Source organism: Myotis daubentonii, chromosome 19, assembly GCF_963259705.1.
Source record: "Myotis daubentonii chromosome 19, mMyoDau2.1, whole genome shotgun sequence".
NCBI lineage: Eukaryota > Metazoa > Chordata > Mammalia > Chiroptera > Vespertilionidae > Myotis > Myotis daubentonii.
Window position 1 is genome coordinate 2441306 of NC_081858.1, and position 26830 is coordinate 2468135.

Genomic DNA, 26830 nt, shown 5'->3' on the forward strand with positions numbered 1-26830 from the left:
AGGCAGGGGAGAGAGGGCCGGATGAGGCACCCTGGCTTCTGACCCTGAGCCCAGAAGTGACATCTGCCATTTCTGCTTGTAGTTTGTTGACCTAACCCGGTCATATGACCTCAAGGTCACCCCAGGGAGACTGGAGAATGAGAATGCATCCAGTAGTTGATAGCACGGACGTTCTGCTGCAAGTGGGGCGTGGATCTCCAGATCGATGTAGCCCAGCTCACAACCACGGTGCAGGCTATGGTGCACGGGGGTGGGGGTGGGGGTGGCGGGGGGGGGGGGGCGGTGCGCATCATCAGAGAAAGCCTAGGGCTCGCGAGAGTCACGGGGCTGAATCCAGGACAGGATTTTGGTAGCGGGGTATTAGAATGGGGTTGGGGACTCCTGGCTTGATAGACCTTATGAACAACAGATGTGGGTGGAAAGCCGAAGTAGAAGAGTGAGCAGTTTGCTGGAAGGAGGATTTGTGATGAGGAGAAATATATTAATGGCGATAGTAATAAGAAACACAGAGCACCCAGTATATGCTAGGCTCCGTTCTAAGTGCTTCACGTGTATTAACTCACTTAATCCTCTTAATACTCCTGTTAACGTAAAAACATTCAAACCTGTGAAGAATCTTTGTGAGTTTATTAGGGAAGCAGAATCTCTTTTTTTTTAAATATATTTTATTGATTTTTTACAGAGGGGAAAGAAGAGAGATAGAGAGTTAGAAACATCGATGAGAGAGAAACATCGATCAGCTGCCTCCTGCACATCTCCCACTAGGGATGTGCCCGCAACCAAGGTACATGCCCTTGACCGGAATCGAACCTGGGACCTTTCAGTCCGCAGGCCGACGCTCTATCCACTGAGCCAATCCGGTTTTGGCTTGGGAAGCAAAATCTTAATGGATTGGGATAATGCTCCAGAGAATGGCGGGTTTTCACCTTGTTTTATATGTAACAAAGGGAGGGGGGACCTCTGGGATTGGATAAAGAGTAAAATGACAGACACATGCTTCTTTTACTTAGGTGGGTGCAGAAGAGTTAACAGTCACCAATTAACATGATACCAACAACCATGAAGGAACTTATGGTCTCTGTCCTGGCACCCAGGCACATTTGGTTGTGCCCTGGGGGGTCCTGAAAAGGGAAGTTACAGGTTACCCTGACATTTCACAGGGAAGTTATCTTAGATGCAAAAAGACGACAGGCTCAGGTAAGGTAAAGAGAGGCCTTTGACAGGGAAGATACTAGCCTAGGGCATGACTACCCTCCATAACTGCTTTTAGTTAAAATTTCAAGTCCAGACCATCCTTTGAGTTTGCAAGACGGCCATGCAGGCCTTCCCTGAACTGGTCAGGTTAGCATGTGGCCTTTTTTTTCATCCACAAATTCAATCATAAACATCCAGGTCCAAGTGTGACTCTCTGGGGAAGCAGGAAGAAGGCTTTGTGGAGACAGGGAGACGGAAACTGAGCTCAGAGAGAAACTGAAGCATAGTAATGATCCCTCCTTTGGGAAAACTGCTGTTTGAAAATTTTCTGCTATTTCTTGCTAGTCCCTTACCCCATAAGTCAACTCTGTTATTTTTAGATAGTCTCTTATTCTGTAAAAAAACTTTGTTTTTTAGCTTAAATAATAGAAAAGATAAACTTAACTGTCTGACCTTGCAAGGTAGCCATTTAACATAAGGGGCTGATACTGATAGTAATTCCCATAGTCTCATGCCAAGTGTTTGTTCATTATGTATCTAAGGTTACAGGTGTCTATATAGATATGATATATACTCAAGGTTACAAGTTGTCTGTAGAGATATGACAGATGTTTATTAGATATGATATATACTCAAGGTTACAAGCTGTCTGCAAAAATAACTTATACAAAAAACTAGAAGGATATAAAAAGAGAATACTCCTTCCTGTGTTTGTTCAGAATTTGATAGAGGTAATCTGCTCTGAACCTGCGTGCAATAAAGGTGATTCCTAACTAATTGGCTCATTAAGGTGTCTTGTCTAGCTCACTGATTTATGATACAACGAAATGAGGACAGTCCAGGCAGCTGACGCTGACTGGGATGCGGACGTGAGAATGAATAGGGTTTGGAACAAGACAGTGGGCTTTGCTTGATGGACATGGAGTAGGTTTCGGAGTGGGGGCAGGTGGGAGGAGCATCCTCGTGAGGGGTTTAAAGTCAGGCTTGAGTTGGGTTTGACTTAGAGCAGTGGTTCTCAACCTTCCTAACGCTGCGACCCTTTAATACAGTTCTTCATGTCGTGGTGACACCGAATTTCATTGTTACAAATTGAACATAATTAAAGCATAGTGATTAATCACAAAAAATATATAATTATATATGTGTTTTCTGATGGTCTTAGGCAACCCCTGTGAAAGGGTTATTCGACCCCCAAAGGGGTCGCGACCCACGGGTTGAGAACCTCTGACTTAGAGGAAGGAAATGTAACCAGACAACCAAGGGGGTCCGTGCTGCCTGTCACTACCTCAGCCAATTCAGCAGTGACAGGGTTGAATCATATGAACATTTTTTTAAAATATATTTTATTGATTTTTCACAGAGAGGAAGGGAGAGAGATAGAGAGTCAGAAACATCGATGAGAGAGAAACATCGACCAGCCGCCTCCTGCACATCCCCCACCGGGGATGTGCCCGCAACCCAGGCATATGCCCTTGACCAGAATCTAACCTGGGACCCTTCAGTCCGCAGGCCGACGCTCTATCCACTGAGCCAAACCGGTTTCGGCGAATCATATGAACATTTATTCCAATCCTGCCAGCAGCATGGGGGAGCAGCAGGTCATCCACAAACATTTGCTCTGCACCCGCATCACCGGGCTGCTTATATCAGGTAGAAGGATGAAGATTACATGGGGAAGTAGGCAAAGGGTGTGCCAGGTGGGCAGTTTACAGGCCAGCAGGGGGCTGAGTGCCGGGAGCCAGTCCATACTTGCTGTTTCAAGGGACCTGGCATATATTGCATACTGTTCTTAATATGTTTGCTCACCTTCTTGGCACTATGTGTTTTAACCAAGGTCACCTCTCTGAGAAAGGTTGTTTCCCCAGGTAGGGATTTTCCCCTGAAGTTAGGGAGGGAATAAAACCCCTTAACTAAGTGCCAGGCGGGTAATTAATCACTTTAACTACGAACAATCATGCTTAAGCTACATAATCTTTACTGCCTGGAATGGAGATAAGAAACGCCCTAACCTTTGTAATAGAGATTGATAGGATTGGAATCAACTGGTATAAATACAGATGTAACAAGAGAACAGGCCACAGAACCTAGAGACAGAAGAACTTCGCTGGAGAGAACATGGCAAAAGATCCTGGACAGAAACTGGCTACAGAACCTAGAGACAGAACCTATTGAGAGAACATGGCAAAAGATCCTGGACAGAAACTGGCCACAGAACCTAGAGACAGAACCTATTGAGAGAACATGGCAAAAGATCCTGGACAGAAACTGGCCACAGAACCTAGAGACAGAACCTATTGAGAGAACATGGCAAAAGATCCTGGACAGAAACTGGCCACAGAACCTAGAGACAGAACCTAGCGAGAGAACCTGGCTGAAGAACCTAGAGACAGAACCTGGCTACAGAATCTGGATAGAACATGGCAAGAGAACCTGACTAGAACCTGGTGACTGAACCTGGCTGGAGAACCTGGATAGAACCTGGCTGGAGAACCTAGCGAGGGAACCTGGCTACAGAACCTGGCTGGAGAACCTGGAGAACCTGGCTAGAGAACCTAGCAAGAGAACATGGACACAGAACCTGGCTGGAGATCCTAACCAGAACTTCGCTGGAGATTCTGACCAGAACTTGGCTAGAGATCCTGGCTAGGCTGCTGATCAACTGAATGCTGTCTCCGTGTCATTCCTTCTTTGCCGACTCCGTCCACACCTTTGGGGACCCCTGGACCTGCTGTGGTTGGACCCCAGCAGCTGAAGTCTTCAAAGGGCTGGCGGCTCTGGGGTCTGCAGCAGTTGCTCATCTTTCCCTGATGATAGGCAGCTCCCGATGGGGAGGAGGGGCTGCATCTCCAGGTGAGCGCCCAGGGCCATGGGCTCCTCCCACCAGGTCAGAACGTGCCTTCTTTAATCAGAACAACACAGTCAAGGCTAACAGAGCCTGATGAGTATTTCTTACAATCATAGCTGGTCCCCAACATTCTACTTCTGCCCCTATGAGAAAGAGACAGCAACTGCTTGAGAGACACAGCCAGGACTGGGAAGAGGGCTCCTGGCCCTTCACTGTCCCTGCTCCCACTCCAGCCAGGCCGGCACTCCTGGTATTTTGAAGCCTGGGGCACTTTCCGAGGAAAGTTCCTGAGATTGAAAGCTCCCCGCTGTCCTACAAGCAATATGATGACTGAGGTCAGGCTGTTGCTTTTTATTTCTTATTTTTTTATTTTTACAAGAGCCATTGCAAAGGTGTGAGATATTAGACACCTCTACATATCTGTGAAGAAGATTGTAGGCTAAAATGTGTGAGTTCCTGTCTCAGCTAATGAACCAGAACATGGTTTTTATCTTTGAACTGCAAAAATGTGCTGGCTTGTTTGGTAACCACTACAGAAGACTTCCCATTTTAATAATTCAGTGCAGCCTAATTATTTTAATTAATCGCCATCTTTTCAGAAATGTCAGTGGGCTTCATTATTTTCTTGTTACTGTAGGTTCTGTTGGGAGTCTTAAGGAATTTAAAAAATAGGGATGTAATAACCCAGGTTAACTCCTTCTTGGGGTCTGGCTAGTTTTCTGAGGAAAAGGCTACAATGGTGGGTGTGGTTGCACCTGGCTCCTCACACTCCCGCCCCAGGACTGGGTAACAAACTCATCTCTGGGGGTTCTGTGCCTTAAAACCTGATGCTGGAGACAAAAGGAAAATGCTAGTTCGAGCAAGTCAATATTTCTGAGTTTTTCTGAGGATACTGGGAACGACAATTGCTTGTATTGTACAATAGGTATAATTTGCTTCCCCAGCAGGAAAACATAATTAGCTTGTAACTCACAGGTGCCAAGGAGTGGGGGGAGGGTCCTTTTCTGATCAGAATGGGGGGTGTTCCCTCCTGACTTCTGAGCCAGGCCCACTGGGTGCCCGAGCTGACCGGTCACCTTCAGGGCCGGCGTTAGTTCTCTGCCGCAGGAGAGGGCGGTGCTTTCACACAGGTTCATGTGGCCCGGTGGACGGTGGATGCTCCAGGCTTGGCTTGGCGCTGGGCCTGGAATACAACCTGATTGCTTCAGGAAGAGCTCTAACACTGATTGTTAAAAGAGCGAGTATTTCGCTCTTTTTTCTTCTCATGAAAGGGAGGGCTCAGATCTTATGATTTTACCCATTTCTCCAGTAGATGCAAAGTGGCCCTTTACTGATTCATGCATTGATATATAGGGCGCGAAGACAGCGTGGACCTTCCTTCCTCTCCACGCCTGGCTTCCCCCCCTTGGCAGCCGCTCAGCGCCCCCCCCCCCCCCCCCAGGTGGGCTGTCCTGCACCATCATGCCCACGGGGCTCAAGGAAGAAGGCTTTTATTTTGAAACTAGAGGCCCGATTTGATGCATGAAATTGGTGCAGGAGTGGGCCTGCCTTCCTCCCGGCTGCCGGCACCGGCTTCCCCCTGGCACCCAGACCTTGGCTTCCCTCACAGCCCGGCTTCCCCAAGGACATCCAGTCTAATTCGCATATTATGCCTTTACTATTATAGATTATTATAGATGCTGTCTGAAATAAGACCTGCTCAGTCTGGGCTTGGCTCTGGGCTGCAGCACACAGCTAGCTGCCTCAGAGCTGGGTTTTCATGTGAGTAGAGCCTGTGATTTGTCTGGAAGAAAGAGAAAGGCCTTTGGTAAAAGTCTCCCTTTTTGTTTGATCTCCTCCCATTTTCTGAAAAAGCTCCTCCCTCTTCTATCCCCCCAAATCTTCAACCACCTCGTAGGTCACAGAAATTTGCAAGAAAAAAAAATAACAATCAGATCCATTCGCGCCATGGATCCAATAAAGGCCGGTGGTTGACAACCTTCCTGGTCTTTCAGTCTCCTAAAATCGACTGCAACCGGAGATGCGCACTGTTCACACTGCCTGTGGTTAGGAAGCTCTGGTGACGAGGAGCAGCCGTTTCTTGTGGCTGGATTCCCGCCACGGAATCTGCAGTCTGCGGAGGGATCTGGCAGCGCCCGCGCCCCTCGGGGCGTAAATAAACCGGCCGGGTCCACAGAAGTCAATTTATTGCAAGTCTGTTTCAAGTCGCCCCGCCCAAAGCGTGCACGACTATTAGAGAGGAGGCGTGGGTTGTAGCCGGAGCCCAGACAATGGAGGAGGCGAGGGCGGGGCGGCTGTCAAGTCCACAGTCGGGGGAGAAAGGGCCCGCGGGGACCACGGCTCCTCTTCCTGCCCGGAGTCCAGCGCGCGCGGCTGGCCGCGGAACCGCGACTGGGTCGCTGGGGCGGAGGCTGAAATAGCCGGGTCTGGGCCGGACACTGTCCGCCCCGCGGTGCGGACGCGGGTTGTCATCGGAACCGGGGGTTGGGTTTGCTGGGCGCGATCTCACCGCCCCGCGGAGACGCCAGGCAGCGCGCAGGGGGCGCGGCCGAAGCCCAGGGCGGGACGCGTGCGCCCTAGCTTCCGCACGCGGCGGGGTTTCACTCCCTTCGCAAAAGATTGTTGGGGTTCACCTAACCTGATCGACACTAGAGAGCGCCTCCGTGCCCCCGTCACCCCCACGGCAGATCCCCGGCCTCCGGCTGCAGGGCGACTGCACCCCGTGGTGTGGGCGGCGGGTGGGGTGTGCACCTTGCCGGCCTCATTTGCATGCGGATCTAGCCGCGGGGGCGGGAGCTGATAGTGAACCCCAGGACAGGGACCGAACTGCCGCCGCATTGCTCGTTTTTCAGCATTAGTCCGTCGGACACCACCCACCTACACCCGAAAAAATAGACTAAACCCCGTAATTTACAGCCCCCACTTTAACACAGCAGCCACAACAATAGTCCAGCAGGAGCGTGCTTTTTGGGGGGTGGGGTGGGGGGAGGGTGGTTTCCCCTCCCCATCCCTTTCCTTCCCATTGGCTCCTCCGAAGTCCCGGGAACCAATGGGATGCCTCGTCTTCATTCAAGTCCTAGCAACAGGCCGGTTCTAAGCGTCGCTGCCAACCGACACCTGAGAATCACGTCATGAATAACGGCAGGGGCAGCGGGGGCCGGAGGGGGCCCCTGGGTTTTTATTTTTTCAGCTGTCTGCGCAGGGTTCATCTCAGGCAGCGGTTCTCAACCTGGGCTGCACATTAGAATCACCTGGGGATCTGTTTAAAATCCTGATTTCCGGGCCTCATCCTCCGGAAATTCTGTTTCTTTGTTACTAATGTGGCCCCACCCCATCACAAAGAAACAATTTCCGGAGGATGAGGCCCGGAAATCAGGATTTTAAACAGATCCCCAGGTGATTCTAATGGCAGCCAAGGTTGAGAACCACTGGTCTAGATCCTTAAAGCGACGACGGCCTAGGCCTTTGCCGTTTTCCCGCGCATCGTTAAGGACATAACATACAAAGGAGCCCTGGCTGACGCAGCCAAGTGGCCGTTAGGGCGGACGAGAGGCACTCTGCTAACTGCAGGCGCTCGACCATGTTGTCAACACTCTGCCTCCAGGGCCGCCTCCGACGGGGAGTCACTAACGCACCCCAACCCGGCGGCCGCCCTCTCATGGCAACAGCCCTCCCCGGCGCGCCCTGCTCCGCTGACATGCCCTGGGGCCTAGGCCTTTCCTGTTCCTACTCGGGGGGGAAAGGGTCCATTCTATGAAAGGGCTCTTGGCGCCAAGGAAAAAATGGCCGTATGCGTCTGTGAAAGGCGTGGGGTGTCGCAGCGAGCGCCCACGCGCGGGGGTGCTGTGAGCACGTGTGAGTCTGCAGCGCAGGCTGCGAGCCGACTGCAGAGGAGAAAAGCGAGGACAATGAGATCCAGATGCGGGGAGGGGCGGGAGCGATCCGGCGGGAGGGAGGGGGGAGGGAGGAGAGGAGGGGAGTGGAGGGAGGAGGGAGCAGGACGTGTGGGAGGGGAGGGAGGAAAGGGAGGCCTCCGCCCGCCAGGCGCCCGGCTCTCTCCAAAGGTGCACAGGTTTCTGATGAAAATGTCGCCACTTGTGGGCATTTTTCAAGAGGCAGATGCTGAGGTGCCCTCCCGGCCCCGCCCGCCCAGGCCCAGGCCGACCGCGAGGGGCGTCAGACACAAAGAGCCGCCGGCCGTGCGGGCGGAGGGAGCTGGGACCACCTGCCGCGCCCCCGCGTGGCGGTGCGCAGCGGGACCGAGGTGTGGAGTCCCCGCGGCAGCACCCAGGCCCGCTCCGGGGCCGTCTCCAGAAGCAGAAAATACTGTAGACATTTTCTTGCTTTAAAACATACATTTCTTGGTTTCAGAGAGGAAGGGAGAGGAGAGCTGGAAACCTCGGTGATGAGAGCCACTGATGGGCTGCCTCCTGCACGCCCCCTGCTAGGGATCTAGCCTGCAACCCGGGCCTGGGCCCCGACTCCTTGGCCGGAGCAGAACCCGGGACGTCAGCCGACAGGCCCGCGCTCTATCCACTGAGCCAGACCTGCTCGGGAGAAAATAGGTATCTTCCTGTCTGGCTCCACGGAGGTTGCTGCTGGCTTTGGCCATCGCCTGGGCACGGAGTGGTGGAGGGCAGCCCAGTCTGCACTGGTACTTGTGCGACCACATGACTATATAGGACCGGGGGGGGGGGGGGAGCGAGGAGGAGGCCAGCCCAACCCAGGGAGGGGTCACAGGAAGGAAAGAGGAGCGCAGACCGCAAGCCAGAGACCTGCCCTGGTCCACCCCACAGTGGGCAGGGATGCCTCCTCCCAGAACTTCCAGGACCAGCTGCGAATAACTCAGAGGAGCGGGGTGGGGGGAGGGGCCACGCCAAGGGGAACAGCTGCTCTTCTCTGGAGGCTACCTGAAGGCTGGCTGCCCTCCTCTGGCCTAAGAGTCCCTGGGCTTCGGGGTGGGCCAAGGAGACCCACAAGTCCTCAGTCTCAAATATCTTGGCCCTGGCTGGTTTGTCTCAGTGGATAGAGCATGGGCCTGCGGACTGAAGGGTCCCCAGTTTGATTCCTGTCAAGGGCATGTGCCCGGGTTGCGGGTTGGATCCCCAGCAGTGGGCGTGCAGGAGGCAACCGATCAATGATTCTCTCTCATCATTGATGTTTCTGTCTCTCTCTCCCTCTCCCTTCCTCTCTGAAATCAATTAAAAAAAATAAACCTTGGCGTGTACCACATTCCAGGTGCGGAGAATTTGGAACCCATAGCCTGAGGGCACTTTTGGAGAAATAGATGCCAGGGAAAAGGTGGTGGGAGGAGCCCTGGGATGGGAGTCAGGAGTGCCTGGGCGGGGGTGGGGGGGTGGGGGGTGGGAGCTAGGGCGGTGGAACCTCTCCCCCCACGGCTGCTGTAGTGGAGGAATGGGAGGATTCCCCTGTGAAGTCTCAGAGCAGTGTCGGGAATGCTCAGTAAGTGCTCTTCAGTCACCCTTAGGATGCTTGCCCCCTGGCTGGGCTTATGCGGGGGATGCCGCCCCCACTGCGCCTCCTTCAAATGCTCTCTCCCCTTTTTTTCTTCTTTTAATCCTCACCCGAGGATATTTTCCCCTGATGTTTAGAGAGAGTTGGAAGAGAAAGGGAAAGAGAAGCATCGAATGTCTGAAAATGACAGTTCCGTTGTCGTCGTCTGTCCTTTACTGAGGGGGTAAGCCTGGTGTCCGTTGTTCCATCATGGTCATAGATGTATTCTTAACCAACTTACTAAATAGAATCCTCATTTTGTCTGCATGTCTCTAAAAATCACCAAAGAGAGTATAAAACATTTCAGAGAGGAAAGGAGAGGGAGAGAAAGTAGGGAGGAGACCATGAAATAGGCATTACCAGATTATGAGATTAGGGTGGGTCATGACTGCTAAGCTGAGTTTGAACTCTGTTCTATAGTTTGTAGGGGAATTCTCAAAGGGCTATAAGCAAGGAACTACCTTAGGATAAAAGCAACCTTACCATTGTGGTCTAAGGTGAGTTATTCATAATTTGACACATTAAGAACAAATTTTTCTTTTCTTTCTTTATTTATCCTCACCAAGGATATTTTTCCATTGATTTTTTAGAGAGAGTGTAATAGAGAGGAAAAGACAGAGAGAAGTATCGATGTGAGAGAAACACATTGATTGGTTGCCTCCTGTGCGAAGCCCGAGCAGGGCCCAGGCTGGGGAGGAGCCTGCAACCTAAGTGCGTGCCTGGAATCAAGCCTAGGATGCTTTGGTCCACAGTCCAATGCTCTACCACTGAGCCAAACCAGCTAGCGCCAAACCACATTTTTTACAATTCCTAAGCACCTACTGAGTACCTCACGTGGGGTTTACCAAGATAAATGAGACCCATTCCTTGCACTTAAGGGGATTTGAAAATGAAAGTGTTGGCTCAGAAAGGCTAATCTGGCTGGGCTGAGCAGAATATATTGGAGGGAGCAGAGGCAGAGGTGGAGAGAGTAGGTTTGGAGCAATTATGGTAATACAGGAAGTAGGACCTAAAGGTGTGGGTGGGGCGAGGGTGGCAGACAAAAGGGTGGACATCGGAGCTTTAACAGAATGAGAAGGGACCAACCTTGGGGCATACCACAGATGGCAGACAATAGAGAGCAGAGAGGATACAAGCTCTGGTGACTACAACGTTATTGATACTAATGGCAGAAATTCAGATCCAAAAGTTACTGAGCATCTACTATATGCCAGACACTGTTAGTAATTAACCTGGGTGAAGGGCTGATGGCTGTTTGCCGGCTGGTCAAACCCCCTTCAGGGTTGGGGTCCTGGGTGCCTGGCCAGCCTGGGTGAGGGGCTGATGGCTGGCCACATTCCCTTTAGGGTGGGGGGGTCCCCACTGGGGTGCCTGGTCAGTCTGGGTGGGGGGCTGAGGGCCGTTTTCAGGCTGGCCAAGCCCCCCGGTGATGGAAGCTCCCAGCCTCTCCTTTTTTTCTTTTTCTTTTTTTATTCTGGGATTTATTTACCTTCTATAGTTGAAACTTTGTAGCCTTGAGAGGAGCTCAGAGCCGGCCAGGGCGGGTGGGAGAGAAGCCTCCTGCTTGCTTCAGCTCTGTGGCCACGGCCGGCTGAAAGCAGGTATCTGGGGTTTATTTATCTTCTATAATTGAAACTTTGTTGCTTTGAGTGGAGCTCAGAGCCAGCCACGGCAAGCGGGAAGCTTGGCTTCCTCCATCATTGGGGCAACCAAGCTTCCTGCTTGCTCCAGCTCTGTGGCTGCCAGCTGCCATCTTGGTTGGGTTAATTTGCATATAATCGCTCTGATTGGCTGGTGGGCATGGCTTGGGGTGCAGCGAAGGTACGGTCAATTTGCATGTTGTTTTTTATTAGTGTAGACTAGAGGCCCAGTGCAAGAAATTCATTCGGGGGGGGGGGGGGCGCGGACATCCCCTCAGCCAAGCCTGCACCCTCTCCAATCCGGGACCCCTCAGGGGATGTCCTACTGCCGGTTTAGGCCGGATCCTGGCAATCAGGCCTAAACTGGAAGTCGGATATCCCTCTCACAATCCAGGACTGCTGGCTCCTAACAGCTCACCTGCCTGCCTGCCTGATCGCCCCTAACTACCTCTGCCTGCTGACCTGATTGCCCCTAACTGCCCCCCCCTGCCAACAGCCTGGTCACCCCCAACTGCCTCCCCTGCCAACCTGGTCACCCCCAACTGCCCCCAGCGCCAGCCTGGTCGGCCTTAACTGCTCCTGCGCCACCCTGGTCACCCCTTACTGCCCCCCACCAGCCTGGTCAACCCCAACTGCCCCGCCCCTGCTGGCCTGGTCATCCCTCATGGCCCCCCTGCTGGCCTGGTTGCTCCATGCAGCCTGCTTTTTGGTTATTTGGTCGTCCCTCACTGCACCCCCTGCCGGCCTGGTTGCCCCACTCAGCCTGTTCAGTTGTCTGTTCAGTTGTTTCTGGTGTGACGACCCCTGGCGCTCTCTCTCTCTCTCTCTCTCTCTCTCTCTCTCTCTCTCTATATATATATATATATATATATATATATATATATATATATATTATATATATATAGACTAGAGGGTCGATGCACAAAAATTCATGCAGGATAGGCCTTCCTTCCCCTGGCTGCCAGCACCAGTTTCCCTCCAGCCCTGGGACCTGGGCTTCCCTCCTCTGGCTGCCAGCAGGCACCCAGGACCCAGGCTGCTTCCCTCGGGCCGCCTGCAGCCACCTGGGACCTGGGTTGGTTTCGCATCAGCCCTGGCTTTGTCAGGAAGGACGTCCAGAATGACATCTGGAAGACGTCCAGTCTAATTAGCATATTAGCCTTTTGTTATTATAGACTAGAGGCCTGGCATGGCCTGTAGGGATTGGCTAAAACCGGCAATTTAGTGCTGCCTTCTGCTCCTTCCTGCAGCTCCTGCTCATCCCGGCCCTGCTGCGTTTGCCACTGCTGCTGCCACTCAGTAGTGCTGCCTTGGAGGCAGAAGAGACTCTCACCATTGCAGCTGCACTTGCCAGATGTGAGCCCGTCTTCTGGAACCCCTAGGTTAGCTGAGCAGTGCTCCCGCTGCGGGAGCGCACTAACCACCAGGGGGCAGCTCCTGCATTGAGCATCTGCCCCCTGGTGGTCAGTGTGCATCATAGCAACCAGTCTTCTGTTGCTTAGGCTTATCCTATCTAATAAAAGAGAAATATGCAAATTAACCATCATCCCTCACTTAGTCACAAAGATGGTTGCAGCCATGGAGCTGGAGCGAGCAGGAGGCTTGCGTTGCCCCTGGTGATGGAGGAAGCCAAGCTTCCCGCCTGCCCTGGCCGGCCCTGAGCTCCACTCAAGGCTACAAATTTTCAATTATAGAAGATAAATAAATCCCAGATACCTGCTTCCAGCCAGCATGGCCTCTGCTCAAGGAGGGGCTGGGAGCCTCGGTTGCCAGGGGCAATCCCACCTGGGCTCCACTTAAGGCTACAAAGTTTCAATTATAGAAGTTAAATAAATCCCAGATACCTGCTTCCAGCCTGCGGGCATGGCCAGCCTGAAAACAGCCATCAGCCCCTCAACCAGGCTGGCTGGCCAGGCACCCCAGCGGGACCTCCACCCTGATCCGGGACACCCTTCAGGGCAAACCAGCTAGCCCTCATCCATGCACCAGGCCTCTATCCTATGTAATAAAAGGGTAATATGCAAATTGACCCTAACAGCAGTACCACTGGGAATGCTGGTCACTATGACACACACTGACCACCAGGGGGCAGACGCTCAAGGCAGGATCTGCCCCCTGGTGTTCAGTGCGCTCCCACAGCGCGAGCTCTACTCAGCCACAAGCCAGGCTGACGGCTGCCAGTACAGCGGTGGTGGTGGGAGCCTCCCCCGCCTCCTCAGCAGTGCTAAGGATGTCCGACTGCAGCTTAGGCCTGCTCTCTGCTGGCAAGTGGACATCCCTTGAGGGCTCCCGGGCTGCCAGAGGGATGTCTGACTGCCAGCTTAAGCCCGTTCCCCTGGGGAGTGGGCCTAAGCAGCAGGTGGTTATCCCCCGAGGGGTCCCAGACTGCGAGAGGGCACAGGCTGGGCTGAGGGACTCCCCTGAGTGCACAAAATAATTTTTGTGCACTGGGCCTCTGGTCTAATATAATAATAGAGTAATATGCAAATTAGGACGCTGTAATGTCACGACCGATCTACAGGCGACCGAGAGCTACGGGAGAGCAAGCTACGGGCAAGGAGAACTACAGGAGGGTGGGGCAGTGAGCTATGAGTGGCAGAGAGCTACCAGCGGTGGTAGACGGCATGGCCAGCTGAGGCAAGCTGCAGCGAGCTACTCGTGCACAGATTCATGAGCAGGGCTACTAGTATATATATAAACTAGGGCCCAGTGAACAAATTTGTGCACCTTGAAAGGAACTGTGGGCCACAAGGCTGTGGTTGGCAGAGGGGCAGGTCTCGGCCCATCCTCCATGCCCCTGCCTGGCCCCTCCCACCATGGATCCCGGACCCCTCTTTGCTGGCATCCCTGCTCCTGCTGCTGCCACTCCCAAGTGCTAATGGCACTGGCCCCGCTCAAACCAGCTGACAGTGCAGAGTGATTGGGGCTGGCGTCAGCAGTGGGTGTGAGTGGCGGCTGCTGCTCCGATTGTCCCTTAGGAGCAGGGGGAGGCAGAGAAACCCTCAGGGGTGATCAGGGCCAGCAGCCACCACTTGCACCCACTGATGGTGCTAAGTGCGAGCGGCAGCTCTGGCACCGGCTGCGGGTGCGAGCAGGGCTGGCACTGGCAGTGGGTGCGAATGGCGGCTCTGGCACTGGCAGTGGGTGCAAGCGGGGCCAGCGCTGGCAGTAGGTACAAGTGCTGGGTGGGACTACAGCACACAGGAGCAAAGAATTTTCAGTAACCACCAGTGGCTCACCTCGATGACAGCAACCAGCGCCCACCTTGGTCTGGCGCTCCCACTCACCTGCTCCACCATCCTGCCTCAGCCAACGCCTGCCATGATCCGCACATGTCCCCTGGTGGTCAGCACACATCATAGCTACCGGTTGTTCGGTTGTTCTACCATTTGGTCTATGTGCATATTAGCCTTTAATTATATAGGATAGATTGATTTCAGAGAGGAAAAGAGAGGGAGAGAGAGATAGAAACATCAATGATGGGAGAGAATCATTGATTGGCTGCCTCCTGCATGCCCCCTACTGGGGATCGAGTCTGCAACCTGGAAATGTGCCAGAATTAAACCCCTGATGCATAGGTTGATGCTCAACCGCTGAGCCACGCTGGCTGGGCTGTATATTTTTAATGTAAGCTGATGATTTGGACTTGAAGTGTGAGAGATGGAGAGGCGTCAATGTGGTTGCTAATATTTTTAGCCTGAGCAAGTAAGTTGGCAAAATCTCAGTGTTGCATGTGTGTGTGTGTGTGTGTGCATATGTGTTGGGGAGTTGGGTCTAAAATAGACAGATTAAATTTTAGACTTGTAAAAAATATATCAAGTACACAGCTATATCTATGAATTTTAAGGTTAGAGAAGCACTCTGGCCTGGAGATGCAATTTTTGGAGTTGTCAGTGTATAGATATTCTTTAAATCCATGAGACTGGATGAGATCACCAGGAGAATAAGAAGAGAAAAACTAAGAGGACTAGATGTTCCAAGATTTGGATGTTGGGAAGATGATAAAGAACCAGCAAAAGAGATTGAAGAAGTAGAGTGGGCAATGAGCTGGGAGAGATCAGAGGGAAAGTGTTTCAGAAAGAAGCAATTGCTGATCTAATTGCTGTCAAATGCTGATCTTAAGATGAGTAATGTGAGGACTAGAAATAGCTATTGAATTTGATAGGATTGATAGAGACAGCAGGCATTAATAATTATTTTGAGGACTTCTGTTGTAAAAGGAAGCAGGGATATTATTTGATATCCTAGAGGCCTGGTGCACAAAATTCGTGCCGGGGGGGGGGGAAGTCCTCTCACAATCCAGTACTGCTGGTTCCTAACTGCTTGCCTGCCTGCCTGCCTGATTGCCCCTAATCACCTCTGCCTGCCTGTCTGATTGCCCCTAACTACTCTCCTACTTGCCTGATCACCCCTGACTGCTCCCCTGCTGGCCTGATCACCCCTAACCACCTCTGCCTTGCCCCACACCCAGGACCCAGGATTCCCTCCTCCAGCTGACCACAGGCACCTGGGACCTGGGCTTCCCTCCCTCTGGCTGGCTGCAGGCACCCAGGACCGGGGCCAGCTTCACCCAGGCCGACTTCAGCTACAGGGGACAGTGGGTGGGTGGCTTTGCCTGGGCCGCAGCCGCAGGTGCCTAGCACCACAGGGTGGCATCTTGTCCCACTCCTGGCCCGCACGTGCAGATGCAGCCGCTGGCACCTGGACTGCAGGGCAGGCGACTTGTCCCTATCCTGGGCCATAGGCACAGCCACTGGCGCCCGGGATTGCTGGGACTGTGGTATGTGAAGATTGTTCCCTGCTGGCCTGGTCACCCCTAACTGCCCTCCCTCCCCTGCCGGCCCGGTTGCCCCCAACTTCCCTCCCCTGCCAGCCCGATCGCCCCCAACTGCCCTCCCCTGCTGGCCCAGTCACCCCTAACTGCCCTTCCCTGCTGGCCTGGTTGCCCCCAACTGCCCTCTCTCCTCTGCAGGCCTGGTCGCCCCAACTGCCCTCTCTGCTGGCCCAGTTGCCCCCAACTTCCCTCCCCTGCCAGCCCGATCGCCCCCAACTGCCCTCCCCTGCTGGCCCAGTCACCCCTAACTGCCCTTCCCTGCCGGCCTGGTTGCCCCCAACTGCCCTCCCTCCTCTGCAGGCCAGGTCGCCCCAATTGCCCTCTCCTGCTGGCCCACTTGCCCCCAACTGCCCTCCCCTATCAGACTGGTCACTCCTAACTGCCCTCCCCTGCCGGCCTGGTCACCTTTAACTGCCCTCCCCTGCTGGCCCAATCCCCCACAACTGCCTGCCCCTGCTGGCCATCTTGTGGTGGCCATCTGTGACCACATGGTGGCAGCTATCTTTTGCCCTCATGGGGGCAGCCATCTTGTGTGAGGGCATGATGGTCAATTTGCATATTACCTCTTTATTGTATAGGATTACAATTTATGTGAAATATTGTTTTGTAGCAGTTTCAGGTATATATCATAGTAGTTAGACAACCCTACGTTTTATAAAGTGACCCCTGCTATTTCAAGTACAACCTGGCACCATACATACTAATTATTAGAGTCTGACTGTATCCCTGTGCTACACTCTACACCCCCTAGCTGCCAATTTGTGCTCTCACCATTCCCTCTGGCAGCCACCAGTTCTCTGTGTCTATGAACCTGTTTTTATTTTGTTTGTTCATTTATTTTGTTCTTTAGATTCCAAATATAAGTGAAAGCGCATGGAATTAGTCTTTCTCTGTCTGACTTATTCCACTTAGCATAATATTCTCCAGGTCCGTTCGTGCTGTCACACATGGTAAGATTTCATCCGTTTTTATGGCTGAGTTAAATCCCACTGTGCAGTTCGCCACCACTTCGTTATCCACTCATGTGTTGATGGGCACTTGGGTTGTTTCCATATCATAGCTGTTGTCAACAACACTGCTTGTATTCTCTTTAATTAGTGTTTTGGGTTTCTTCAGAGATATAATCAGAAGTCGAATTGTTGGGTCATTTTTAATATTTTTGAGTATCCTCCGTACTGTTTTTCACAGTGGCTGCACCAATCTGCGCTCCCACCATCAGTGCACGAGGTTCCCTTTACTCCACATCCTCACCAGCATGTTGATTAATTGATGGTAGCCATTCTGACAGGTGTGAAGTAATATCTTGTAGCTTAATTCACATGTCTCTGATAAGTGATGTTGAGCATCTTTTTATATGTTCATTGGCCATCTGTATGCCCTCTTTGGAGAAGTCTCTATTCAGTTCTCCACCAACTTTTTAATTAGATTCTTTCTTTCTTTCTTTCTTTCTTTCTTTCTTTCTTTCTTTCTTTCTTTCTTTCTTTCTTTCTTTCTTTCTTTCTTTCTAGAAGTCTCTATTCAGTTCTCCACCAACTTTTTAATTAGATCTTTCTTTCTTTCTTTCTTTCTTTCTTTCTTTCTTTCTTTCTTTCTTTCTTTCTTTCTTTCTTTCTTTCTTTCTCTCTCTCTCTCTCTCTCTCTCTCTCTCTCTCTCTCTCTCTCTCTCTCTCTCCCCCTTTCTTTTGTTGAGTTGTCTGAGTTCTTTTTTTTTTTTAATATATTTTTTTATTGATTTCTTACAGAGAGGAAGGGAGAGAGATAGAAAGTTAGAAACATCGATGAGAGAGAAACATCGATCAGCTGCCTCCTGCACATCTACTGGGGATGTGCCCGCAACCCAGGTACATGCCCTTGACCGGAATCAAACCTGGGACCTTTCAGTCCGCAAACCGACACTCCATCCACTGAGCCAAACCGGTTTCGGCCTGAGTTCTTTATAAAATTTGAATATGAAACTCTTATCAGGTGTATCATAGGCAAATATCTTCTCCCATTCAGTAGGCTTTCTTTTTGCTTTGTTGATGGTTTCCTTTGCAGTGCAAAACCTTTTTAGTTGGATGCACTCCCATTTGACTATTTTTTCTTTTCTTTCCTTTGTTTAAGGAGATGTCAGAAAAAGTATTGCTAAGAGAAATGTCAGAGATTTTACTGTCTATGTTTTTCCTAAAAGTTTTATGGTTTTGAGTCTTACATTTAAAATCTTTAAACGATTTTGAGTTTATTCTTGTATATAGTGTAAGAAGGTGGTTTAGTTTCATTTTTCACATATATCTGTCCAGTTTTCCCAACACCATTTGTTGAATAGACTGTCTTTATTCCATTGTGTGTTCTTGCCTCCTTTGTCATATATTAATTGACACAAAGGTGTAGGTTTATTTCGGGGCTCTCTATTCCATTCCATTGATCTCCGTCTGTTTTTATGCCAGTGCCATTCTTTTATGATGACTATGGCCTTGTAATACAGTTTGATATCAGGTAGAGTGATACCTCCAACTTTGTTCTTCATTTTCAAGATCGCTGTGGCTATTCAGGGTCATTTGTGGTTCTAGATAATTTTTTTTGGATTATTTGCTCTGGTTCTGTAAAATACACAATTGGTATTTTGACAGGAATTGCATTGAATCTGTAGTTTGCATTGGATAGTATGGACAGTTTAATAATGTTAATTCTTTCTATCTGTGAGCATAGGATATGCTTTCATTTATTTGTATCTTCTTCAATTTCTCAGTGTCTTATAATTACCTAAGTACAGGTCTTTTACCTCATTGGTTAAATTTATTTCTAGGTATTTTATTTTTTGTCTGGAGGATCTATCCATTGATTTCAATGTGGTGTGAAAGTCCCCTACAATGACTGTATTACTGTTGATCTTTCCCTTTATGTTCATCAAGCTTTATTTTAGAGGTTTACAGACTCCTATGTTGGGTGCATAAATGTTCACAGGGGATGTCTTCTTATAAGACTGACCCTTTTATCACTGGTGGTGTCTTTTTTGGTCTCTTATTATAGTTTCCAATCCCATTATTTCCAGTCTGTTTGTGTTTTCAAACTGAGGTGGGTCGTATGTGGCAGCATATATATACCTCTTGCTTTTTTTTTAATTTTTATTTTTTTTATCTGTTCAGCTCCCTTATGCCTTTCGGTTGGAGCATTTAGTCCACTTACATTTACAGTGATTATTGATGGGCACATTCTTATTGCCATTTTGTTATTTATGTTCCTTTTTTGTTCTTCTTCCTTATTATTGTACTGGTTTGAGGCGATGAATCCTTTAACATTTTCTTGCCTTTATTTGTCCTTCAATTTTAAATGACAGCCTTGCTGGGTAGAGTAGTCTTGGTTTCTGGTCCTTGCATTTCATCACTTTGATTGTTTCATGGCAATTCCTTCTGGCCTGAAACGCTTCTGTTGAGAAATCAGCCGACAGTCTTATGGGAGCTCTTCTCTAAGTAACTACCTTCCTCTTGCCGGGATTTAACCTCAGAAAGAGGTCACAATTCAAAGTTACTTTTACATTTTTCTTTGAGTAATTTAATTGCATTTTTAAACTGTTGGAAAATAAAGGACAGATAAATAATTCCACCTAAAATCCTATTATAGTCATTCTTACTATGTTGGTGTTTTTTTCCTCCCAGTCTGTTACTTCAAAATTTTATTCTTGATACAGGTTGCTATGCAGAAAACAGGCTGATTTCTCCATTTACAGACTGTGAAACTGAGGCTCAGAGATTCAAGGAAGATTCCCAGTTTTACATTAGAAATCAGGTGAAGACACAAAAGAAAGTGGGTGCCTGGACAGCCTCTCCCGCAGGCACTGGGGGTCCTAGCAGCTCCCCCAGGACCCGCTATGCCGAGTTCCCTGCCTCCGATGAGCTGGAGCAGAAGGTGTTACCAGGAAACGGCATCACCTTTATTTTCATTGCGTGTCTAGTGCCTTCTAGGATTATGTCAAGGTTTTTTAAAGAAAAGGGAATTTTCAAAAACCAAGTGATTACAATGTTCAATTGCATCTCTGAAAGGAGCTGCATTCAGTTGGGCACTGAGCCTGACAGTGTACCGGTGAGATTTCACTCCACCTTAAGGCTGTGAAACCAGCCAAAACATCCAGAGCCTTTGAGAAACTCCACAGCTTGAGGGGACACACGTGCACTGGAAGGAGCCGACAGACAGCGAGGTGGGCGGAGCGCTGGGAGGCCAGGGTCAGGGGCCCCAGCTGGCCTTAGCTCTGCTCCTCCAGCGGCGCCCCCCTGCCTGCCCCTTCCCATAGAAGGACGTTCTGAACAAGAGTCAGGGGCCATGACAGCGAGCGCCTCACCGTCCTGCCCTGCGTGGTGAGTGCCCACGTGTCCCTCCAGTGAGTGCCCGGAGCCGTGGCGTGGGCAGAGGCGCGGGAGAGTCCGGCACCTGTGGATGTTCACTGCTGGGCAACTGAGACCGGCGTGGGAGGGGGACCAGCAGCTCAGAGTCACCGCAAGTCAGGAGGGCACCCCCCTCCCCCAACACCCTGGCGACCTGCCCCGTGTAAATGCGGTGGTGCTCTGCCTCCCAGCCTCTTGGGGTGCCTTCCCCTCTCAGCCCCCCAAAGCTGTGCTGAGCTTCCACCGGCTCCGGGTTCCTGGGGAGAGCGGGCAGCGGCAGGCCTGGCCTTGGAGGCCGGGAGGGCCAAGGAGGGTGTCAGGTGGTTGGGCCACACTTGGGGGCTGGCAGAAGGGCCCAAGCGATTTCCTCAGCTCTTTTCTGGGGAAACACGCCTACAACACCATTTCCTTTTTGCGGGGAATCGCACTTGAAATCGCAAATGCAATGTATTGTCTCATCCCCGCTCTTGTCTGTGCCTTGTGCTGTGGGTCAGCCATCAGCCATCGGCGGTCATCACATACTCAGCAGCTGGTCTAAGGATAAATGACCCCCTAGGTTTCCAACACCTAGTGCCCTGGAAGTTGAGAGGCTCAATCCCTGCAGGGATTGCATGTCTTTTATTAACATCAGCTCCTACGTGTTCCAAACTCCTGGCAGGGAGAAGCGAGGCCGGAACAGCGGAGGCCAGAATCCGCGAGTGGGACCACGGGCCGAGCGGTTGCTTGTCACTCTGTCCTCATCCCGGGGTCAGGGCAGCAGACGGGCAGCGGGTGGAGTGGGCAGCCTCTGCCAGGGCTGATGGGACTCCGGGCTCCTAGGTCGCTGGGCAGGAGCCTGACGGCCCGGCCGATGCGCACCCTCTTGACCTTGAAGATGTGACAAGTAGCCGCGCTGGGCTCTGCCGGCCTCCATCGAGTTCCCGTGGGAATTCGGTGCCCGGCAGAGGCACAAGCAGAGAAAAGGAGGAAAAAATACACGTTTGACACAAATGAAAAACAACAACAAAGAAACAAACTGGAAACCGAGCAGGAGCTACTCTCCTCTTGCTGTCCTCTCGCTTTTCCATCCTCAGCGGTAACAGTCCGCACTCGGGGTTCTCGGTACAGAAACCACCACTTGCGTTGTCCGTATCACAAGAGACAAGTTTGTTTGTAAAGTGAGACCATTTAGTGCTGGGATGGGTAACCTTTCGCCAAGGGCCCCAGCGAGCTGCCAGATGTCAGGGTGGGCCCCAAGCCAGGAATCCGGGATGCTCAGCGCCCGACAGTGGCCCAGAGAAGGTGGGTGGCCTCGGGTACCTGGCACACAGACCTTCTGCGGGCGGAGGGGATTGCTTCTGAGCGAATCACACAAACGGCACTTTAAACAGGAGGACAAGCAGCCATCTCTCAACGCCCTGTGTCCTCATCGTTGGTGTGGGTGGGTCTCCCTCACCTGCTCCCGGTCGTCTCTCAGACTATTTCCTTCCCCACTTTTCACCAGGCGCGCGCGCGCGCGCGCGCGCACACACACACACACACACACACACACACACACACACACAGCACATGCACATTCGACCTCCACTGCTAAGGTGCAGTTAACTAAATGGAATAAAAGTGTGTGACTTTCCTTGCTCCATGAGACGTGGAAATCCACCCAGCACCCAGTGGGGTGTTGATCCTTCCTCGTGGGACTTATAGGACCCCCTCCCCTTCTCCCTCTTCGCCCCCCAACCTGTCCACCCCCCCCCCCAAATAGCTCGTCTACTCCGTCTTCCTCTTAGCAATCAGCGTTCACTCTATATCCAGGTTGCTTGGTATGTTTATGAACTTTTAAACAATGCTTGTCATTCTGTCTTTTTAATGTTTTGTATGGGTGAGATTTCAGATATATAAGGGTGGGCAAAAGTAGGGATTTTAGTGGGGAATGTTATCTCTATTGTTTAAATATGTCTCTTTGTTGTTTGTTTAAAACTGTTTAGCTAGTGACATTTCTGTTTGTGTCTCTTAAAACACATGAATGTATTGCTAATCTGAGGAATGTCAATTATTTACGTGTCACCTAAAAATTAAGGCTAAGAGTGCTAACTAATTGAAAAGAAAGTATGGCTTTGGTGTAATGGAGGAAGGTAAAGAGAAATGTTGAAAGAAAGTTGAATGGATGACAAGCCAGTAAGCTGGGACAAGTAGAATAGGGAAACTGAGCAGAAATCCTGTCTTCCCTAAATCAAGGCATTTTGTAAATTCTGTTTTCCCTAAATCAAGAAGCCATCTTGTAAACCCCATCTTCCCTAAATCCTTAAATTCTGTTTTCCCTAAACCAAGGACACTTGGGAGTAAATGATTTGAATTTTGCCTCACTAAACAGAGGTTAAATAGCTTATGTCAATGTACTAAGGGAGACTGATAGCAGAAATCTGATAGTGTCATTTGCTGTCCACACCCAAGGACAAATGAAGTTATAAAATAAGCCTTATTTTGATTAGTTCTTTTATTCAGGTATTTTTTTTTAAAGGAGGTAACCCAGTCCCTCCCTGCAACATGGATAATAGCTCTTCCTCAAACTCTACTGTCTTAGAATGTATGCTAAGGAATTTTAAAAAGAAGGTAGTTAATAAAGCTGGTTATTTCTGAAAGTTATAAGAATGTTTGTGTCTAATACACTTTGATATATAATCTTTTGGTAAAATCAAGTTTGACAATCTTTCAAGGGTTTAAATTTTAAGAAACTTTCTCTTGACCTAGAATTGGATTTAGATAATCCCAATAGGCTCTGAAATGCCTCAAATGTTTGTTTTAAAAATTTATACTGAAGGTACATAGGAACCTTTGTCAAACACAGTTATAACTAATAGTTATTAGTTATAATATTATAGAATACTAGGGGCCCGGTGCACGAAATTCATGCACTGGGTGTGTTTGTGGGGGGTGGAGGGGTCTCCCTCAGCCCAGCCTGCCCCCTCTCACATACTGGGAGCCCTCAGGCGTTGACCCCCATCACCCTCCAATCGCAGGATCGGCCCCTTGCCCAAGCCTGATGCCTCTGACAGAGACGTCAGGCCTGGGCAGGGGACCCCCCAGACCCCTCCAATTGCTGGCTCTGCCCCTTGCCCAGGCCTGATGCCTCGGCCAGAGGCGTAGACCCCCATCACCCTCCGATCGCCTGATCGGCCCCTTGCCCAGGCCTGACGCCTCCGCCAGAGGTGTCAGGCTTGGACAGGGGACCCCCATCTCCCCCCGATCACTGGCTCTGACCCCCGCCCAGGCCTGAGGCCTCTGGCCCAGGAATCATGCCTGGGCAGGGGACCCCCATCTCCCTCTGATTGCTTGCTCCACCCCTTGCCCAAGCCTGATGCCTCTGACCCAGGCTTCAGGCCTGGGCAAGGGGACCATCATATCCCCCCAATCCCCGGCTCCGCCCCCTGCCCAGGCCTGATGCCTCGGCCAGAGGAGTTGACCCTCATCACCCTCCGATCACCAATCACCGGATCGGCCCCTTGACCAGGCCTGAGGCCTCCGGCAGAGGTGTTAGGCCTGGGCAGGGGACCCCCAGCTCCCCGCGGTTGCAGGCTCCGCCCCTGCCCAGGCCTAACGCCTCTGGCTGAGGCGTCCAGCTCGGGCAGCGGGGACCCGCAGCTGTAGCGGCCCCGCGATTGTGGGCTTCGCTTTAGGCCCAGGCAAGGGACCCCTAGCTCCCGGGACTGCCAGCTTCGACCGTGCCCAGCTCCCATCGCTGGCTCCACCCCTACTTCCTGCTATCACTGGCCAGGGCAGAAAAGGCACCTGATTCTCTGATCATGGCTGGGGGGCAGGGAAAAGGCGGCCCCAGGGCCGCCTTTTCCCTGCCCCCCTGCTCTTAGCTCCCCCCTGGGTTTTTGATCACTGTCAGTGGCAGGGGGCTTCTTCCTGCTTTCCTTTTCGCCTCCCTGCATTGTGCCTACATATGCAAATTAACCGCCATCTTGTTGGCAGTTAACTGCCATCTTAGTTGGCAGTTAATTTGCATATAGCCCTAATTAGCCAATGAAAAGGGTAGCGTCGTACGCCAATTACCATTTTTCTCTTTTATTAGTGTAGATTGGGTTTTACAGAAAGAATTTGCCTAGGATTATAGTGTGAAACTAGTTCCCTGGAAGTTAAGAAAATTCTGTGAATTAGAATGGCCAGCCTATTGTGTGGGTTGGCCCTTAGAGGGAACCCTAGGTGTCCCAACTGTCAGGGCCCTCTTTGAGGTCATCATGGGTGACCCTGGTCATCCTGACCAGTTTTCTTACATAGTTCAATGGCTAGAAATAGCTCAGCACAGGCCTTCTTGGATCTGGCTCTGCGTCTATAAGAAGGGACATAGTAAGGTTTTAGTGGTAGGAGAAAAGAAACAGATCCCTTAGAAGGAAGCTCAGCCCCCTGTTCTACAAGACTCCGCCCCCTTCCGCCGAAGAAGTGCTGCCAGTTTTACCACCTTCATATGTGTCTCAAGTGGCACTCAGTTCTCCTTTGCCTGCTCAGGGAAGCTTAGATACACCACCTCCTTCTGTCTCCCCCTAACCGGACTCTCCAGAGCCAGTTGGACAACATTTGCACTCAGCTGACCAGGGACCGAGGCCACACCCAGCTTTCCAGATGCCTCTCCAAGAAACTCCGCCAGTATTGGGAGAAGATGGGACCCTACAAGAGAGAGGATTGGTCTTTTACTACTAGCCCTTCACTATGACTGATCTCTTGAATTAGAAGCATCACTCATAAGCCCACCTGGGTCGATTGTAAGCAACCCTGATCACTGCAGCTGCCATAGACATTAACTCCCAGAACTCTCAGGCAGGAAGGAAAGGGAGACGGCAAGGAGCCAAGTCAGGGAAAGGAAGGACAGATCTTAAACCGGACCAGTGTGCCTATTGTAAAGGATTAGGACACTGGAAGAATGAATCTCTGAGCCGCCAGAAAAAGCAGGCAAGGCCATCCTAACCATTCAGCTGCTAAAGGCCAGAGACACCTGAGGCTGACCTCATTGGATTAGTGGCAGCCGACTCTGACCAGCACAGACTGAGCTCTTTCCAACTGGGCCCCCATGAGCCCATGGTTGAAATGAAAATTGGGGACCAGACTGTAAACTTTATGGTTGATACAGGGGCAGAGCACTTGGTAGTTACTCAGAAAGTAGCTCCCCTTTCAGGACAGGAAGTCACCATTATTGGAGCTACCGGGGACCACACCCGCAGACCATTCTGCTGCCCCCGTCAATGTCAGTTAGGTGGCCACCAGGTGGTTCATGAATTCCTGAACTAGAGAAGGAATTCCCGCTGACCTGGGCAGAAGGAAATCCCCCAGGCCTGGCTAAGAATCATGCCCCAGTGCTAATTAACTTGAAGCCTGGGGCACAGCCTGTAAAAGTTCACCAATATCCAATTCCAAGGAACGCACGCCTAGGTATCCAGGGCCACTTGAAAGACTGTTTCAATGGGGACTTCTTAAGCGGAGTCAGTCTCCATGGAACACCCCTCTCTTACCTGTCAAGAAGCCTGGGACCAATGATTACCGCCTGGTGCAAGACCTGCGGGCTGTTAATGAGGCCGTTATAACCCTGCATTTGGCACTGCCAAATCCATACACCCTCCTGGGGCTCATTCCGTCAGAAGTGGAATGGTTTACATGTCTACAGTAGATCTAAAAGATGCCTTTTTCTGCCTTCAGCTGGCATCCTCTAGTCAGCCCCTGTTTGCCTTCGAGTGGGAAAACCCAACCACAGGGGCTAAGGAACAGTTCATCTGCACCAGACTGCCACAAGTGTTCAAGAACTCTCCAACACTTTTTAGTGGAGCTCTAGCAGCAGATTTGTCCAAATTTCCAGGAAAGGATATGGGGTGCGTTCTACTCCAATATGTAGATGACCTCCTACTGGCCAGCTCCATGTGAGCTCAGTGTTGGGAAGAAACATGAGCCCTTTTAAGACTCTTAACTGAAACAGGTTACCAAGTGTCCAAAAGGAAGGCTCAAATCTGTCAGAGGGAAGTCAAATACCTAGCTTTCCGAATTAAAACAGGCAGCATGTGCCATACCAGTCCCCAGCACCCGGCAACAGATTCAAGAATTCCTAGGGGCAGCAGGGTTCTGTGGAATTTGGACCCCAGGATTCTCAGATCTAGCTAAGCCCCTCTATAAAGCCTTAAAAGGAGAGGAGCACCCATTAACTAGGGTCCTGAACAGGAAAAAGCCTTCATGACCATAAAGACAAAGTTCACCGAGGCGCCGGCCCTAGGTCTCCCAGATGTGATGCGGGACTTTATGTGGATCATGCTGGTTCCTGAATTACCTGAACCTCCGTTTCATTCATGAGAACAACAGGGTAGCCCTAGGAGTTCTGACTCAGGAGTTGGGACCCTGTCCAAACAGATTGACCTGGTTGCCTCTGGGTGGCCCCCATGCCTCAGGGCCCTTGCAGCCACTGTCTTATTAGTGAAAGAGGCAG